This window comes from Limulus polyphemus, unplaced genomic scaffold (genome assembly GCF_000517525.1).
Source record: "Limulus polyphemus unplaced genomic scaffold, Limulus_polyphemus-2.1.2 Scaffold11071, whole genome shotgun sequence".
NCBI classification, from domain to species: domain Eukaryota; kingdom Metazoa; phylum Arthropoda; class Merostomata; order Xiphosura; family Limulidae; genus Limulus; species Limulus polyphemus.
Window position 1 is genome coordinate 1 of NW_013676681.1, and position 4,979 is coordinate 4,979.

Here is a 4,979-nt window from a genome sequence, read left to right on the forward strand (position 1 = left end):
TATTCTTTCTTGATACAACTTTTTGTAATACACAGAATTTCCACAGTCACTTTATACTTAGCAACTTAGCACAGTGATTCACACACTTTACTTATGGTGCCTACTGTTCGCTTGACTCAATTATCTATCTCTTCAATCTATCTATCGCTGGCTTTATTTGCCGGGCTTATATACTAAAAAAAGAGGGCGCCTGGCAAACACTCGGACATTCGCGGGGTTCCTCAATAATTCATGATCCTTCGAGAAACTCCAGCGCGCACGCTTCCAGCGTCGCGTGACTTCCGCTGTCGTAACAATATAATAAACATTTCAAATATTGTACCTATATTTCTCAACCAATGGTAATTCTTTCTTAAATTATTAGCAAAATATATCTTCTAACAGTTAAGTTACTGCTAGTTTCTGTGGAAGCAATTAAATGTGGGAAAACCATTATTTATATACTACACATAAACCAGTTATTGGTAACGTACCGTTTGTCTGCGTCGCTTAGCAACAAAACTGTAACTTGATATTGTTGTCTTAAGTATTTATATAATGCTTCGAACGTTCACAAGATCTGACTTGAATTCCACTTGATTAGATCGTTCTACGTTTTCATGTATGCATATAGAAAAAATATGTTTTATCCAAAAAGTAATAATAAATCTGAAAAACTTCACGAAAACCTGATAACAACATACGCATTATGGTCACTAATGTCTAATTTAGATGTTTTTAAAATTCTCCGAGAATTTCGAAATGTCTACGTCAAGCTAAACAGTGTCAACTATAACGACGGCTGCTAGTAACAAACCGCCCTCTGAGAAAGTCGAAAATTCAAGTATCAACCACTGCTTCACTGCTCCCGAAAAATTGACACCAGAAAAGGGCAAAGTGGACAGCGGTCAGCCTGAATCAAATGTACAACTTTAATAAGTCTTAGAATAATATCATACAAATTGTTTTATAGATCATTCGTTGTTTCTTCACTGTAGTTATTAGGTGTTGGCATCAATTTTACGACAGTTCTTATTTTCACGGCCTCTTTTATTATAATCTCTGGTGCCTTACCTCTTTCTGACCTTTCTTATTCACATAGTTACTGATTCCTGACCTTTTTTTAAATATAATTACTGATTCTCAACCTATTTTTTTTTAGTCGTCGATTTTTGACTCTTTTTATTATAATCCCTTTTTTTTTGAACACTTCATTTTTTACTGCTTGTTTTGATAAATTTTGAACCGGCTGTTATTTTTCTTTTTAAACCTAAAAATTAGTTTCAAGTACCATTATTAGTTAAGACAAATGTCAATGCGTTTAGAAAAAATATTCCAACGAGGGCTAGCAACACCTAAACTTTTAGCAGATACGCTTTGGCCAGTAATGTAAAGATAAATGACCACTACTCCAAAAGTATAGATATAATATTTGTAACGTTTATCGTATGCCATTAAAATTTATATAATCTCTTCAAAAATCTTAATTTTTTACAGGGGTACTATTGTACTTTATGTACATCATATATTTTGTATCCTACTTAAAAAATTAACAAAATTAATTTACTAATTTGTCTCCTGTTTATTATATCTAATAATATATATTTACCGCTAACGTTGAAACGATAGTGAAGTTTGTGATAAATAATTCATTCTAAATATTAATCGTTTATTACTTCCACACTCGTAGACCGACCGTCCCAAAGAAAAACCTGCGTCAAGTCCGATTGAATGATAGATCTTGATATTTTTTTCTTATTATGTGTTGGTCAGAAACTGAGATTGTATTCATTGTTTATTCAAAATGTTTGTATTATCAGTTTTATCATTATTGACAAGGTTTCTTTAATCTTGCGAACGAAATATTTATCTGACAGATTTTTAAATGCTGGATAAATCAGTGTAGTTTTTGTTATTTAACCTGATGGAAGGTGTTTTCAGTTTATTTCAGACACGTGCTTCGAGGATGGCGAAACTTTGAATTTGCGATTTTCCAAGTGTTATAAGAAGTTAATGTGGATTTTTTGTTTTGTTTTGTAAACAGTATTTACCATGATGTTTTGATGTTCTTGTTTTGAAAATGGTTATGTCATTGATAAGAAAGGTTTCAAGTTTTCATTACAAAAATACTTGAAAAGACAAAAAAAAAGTAAGAAGCTCTGAGGCTTAATAACAAACTTTCAAGTTTAAAACATTCATTGAAATTTCTCGATAATATTGAAACTTGACATTTCGTCTTTCAGCCATATTTAGGTTCCCATACTTTTATATAAACACATTATTAGCACACGATAATCCATCAATTTAAAAATAAACGCAATATTAGCGCATGTTGATCCATCAATTTTAATATAAACACATCATTAGCGCATGTTGATCCATCAATTTTAATATAAACACATCATTAGCACGCGTTAATCCATCAGTTTTAACATATGCACATTATTAGCACGTGTTACTCCAACAATTTTAAAATAAACGCATTATTAGCACATGTTAATCCACCAACTTTGTTTTTATATGTAGGGTGCAATTATTGGCCTAATCACTGGATTGGTAATATCTTTTTTGGGACATATTATTATTAGCACATGTTAATCCATCAACTTTTTTTATATGTAGGGTGCAATTATTGGCTTAATCTCTGGATTGGTAATATCTTTTTGGGTTGGATTTGGAAGTTTTAGTCATAAGCCAAGTGTTCCGAAACTTCCTTTTTCGATATCAAGCTGCCACAATGGAACTGCCGTTTTAGCCAGCACTGTGGCTCCAGCAATTAAGAAGTAAGTTGTTATGTTATAATGCATTGCACTAAGCTCGTAGCCAGGTCTGGAACTGTTTTCATGTGTTACTTTAGTGACCAGGAACGAAAAAATAATATCCGAAATATGTAAAATGGCTTCTTTATTTTCATTGTAAATAAACGTTTCTAGTAAATTTCTTCCAATAAATATGAAAATGTTATTTCCACATAAACGCCCAGTTTTACAAAACCAATTATATAATGATAGGCCATCATCAAAAAAAGGGACAAAAAAAATTTAACAGACGAGCGGAACTCCTGCGGGAGTGGGGGTTCGTTAGCACCCCCTCCCCCGGCTACGGGCTTAATTTTAAGTTGTTGTTATGGGAAGATATAGTATAAATTGTAGATGATGTTGCATTAGTAAAGTTAGAAAAGAATCTGAAGGAGGCCTACACATCTTAAAAAATAACAAAGTTGATATTTTAACTCATCCTACTTCTGAATATTTCCCTCCAAGACAAACTTTCATACTGTTACGACAGCGGTAGTCACGTGACCCTAGTAACGCGTCATGAGCTTCTAGAAAATTCATGTCCCTTCCTGAAGTCTCGAGTGTTTACTAGATATGTGGTATTCTTGTATATAAGACCGCCAAGAACTGACGGCAACAATGTAATTGAATTGCAGACAGAGATAGAGACGACAATTGAGTCAAGCGCGTGAATCGTTCGTTCGTTGTGGATTATAGCGTTTAAGTTATAGCGTGACTGTGGAAATTAAGTTTATTGCAAAGTTGTATTGAGAAAGAATAAACTAGTTTTATTTAAGAAAGGACTTGTATCGCTAAAGTTTCTTCGGAAATAATGTTTACGGAAAATTAACTAACGACCAGAGACGTAACAATACGCTAACCCTATTCAGCTTCGGCAACAGTTATTTGCATTGGAGCCTTTAACTGTCTATTTTTCTAACAAGGTTTGGTATTGTCCTTTCCAAGTTACGAGAACAATTTTGTAGTTTTACGCTTTCTAGAGACACTTTTTTTTTCCAGTCTTCATCTGCGTGGTGTGTACTTATTGCTGACTGTTTTGTGGACGTTTGTTTTATCTCTCTGTCAGGTCTTTATCAATAATAATTAAGACACTAGACAGATGAAGACCCGAGAAAAATCAGTAAAGATTAAAATATTGTTTCTTTCACATATTTCCAGTCACGTTGTTTTGACTTTTTTATGTAGTGCCGATATATTTAAATTTTATCGACTGTCGTACATGTGGTTCAGTGCTTTGGCATGTGTCGTGGTCGTCATCGTGGGTCTCTTGGCAAGTTTGATTACCGGTAAGACCACTCACTTAATCTTATTACTTTTGCCATCTAGTGTTGAAGTTTTACACTATCAAAATAGCAACAGAGTGTAATTTTTATTACTTTATCATATTATTCGATAAGATAACAGTAGCAAATAATATTTCACCGTGTTATTAGAAAATATACTAGTGATTGCATTGTATGATATATTAAGTAATAAAATATTAGGACGATATTTTTATTTTTATTGATAAAGTAACAAAATTGAAAATCACGAGGTTTGGCGAAATTGATTGAAAACAAAATCTAAATCAATTCTGATTGAGATAATTATTAAGTTTGAAGATTATTCTTTAATCTGAATGGAAACGACGTTGGCCTTAGTTGTTTTACACTTTTAATTGTGTATAGGGTTACAAAATCCAGAAGATGTAGATCCAAAATTAATTATCCCTCTGATTGACAAACTGTGTTGTTATCTGCCGCCGAGTGTACAACAGAAACTAAGGTTCCACGTAAGTCAACTAATAATAATAATTACTGTAACACTTACTATGCTAAAGTAGTAGTAAACTGACAGGTAAGCCGTTGAATATCATAATCGAAGAATACAGATGAATATTTAATTTAATTTAATTTGTTATAGGCCTAAAATGATCCCATTAGGCTTAACTGGGTCAGTTAGCTATTTCATTTTAATTTACGTCTTATATATTAAATCGTCTTTTCACACGTAATTGACGTACCATATAGTAGATAATAACGATGTATTGGTATTTAATACCCAACAGTCAACCGTACCATATAGTAGATAATAACGATGTATTGGTATTTAATACCCAACAGTCAACCGTACTAGATAGTAGATAATTAACGATGTATTGGTATTTAATACCCAACAGTCAACCGTACTAGATAGTAGATAATTAACGATGTATTGGTATTT

At 32.6% G+C, this 4,979-nt stretch overlaps 1 long non-coding RNA gene across 1 annotated transcript; it reads left to right on the plus strand.

Moving 5' to 3' along the window:
* The first annotated feature begins 2,495 nt into the window (after positions 1-2,495).
* LOC111083760 lies at positions 2,496-4,549 on the plus strand. Its single transcript, XR_002609231.1, has 3 exons — positions 2,496-2,762; positions 3,963-4,063; positions 4,445-4,549. It is a non-coding gene; the product is annotated as an uncharacterized LOC111083760 (long non-coding RNA).
* The last annotated feature ends 430 nt before the right edge of the window (positions 4,550-4,979 follow it).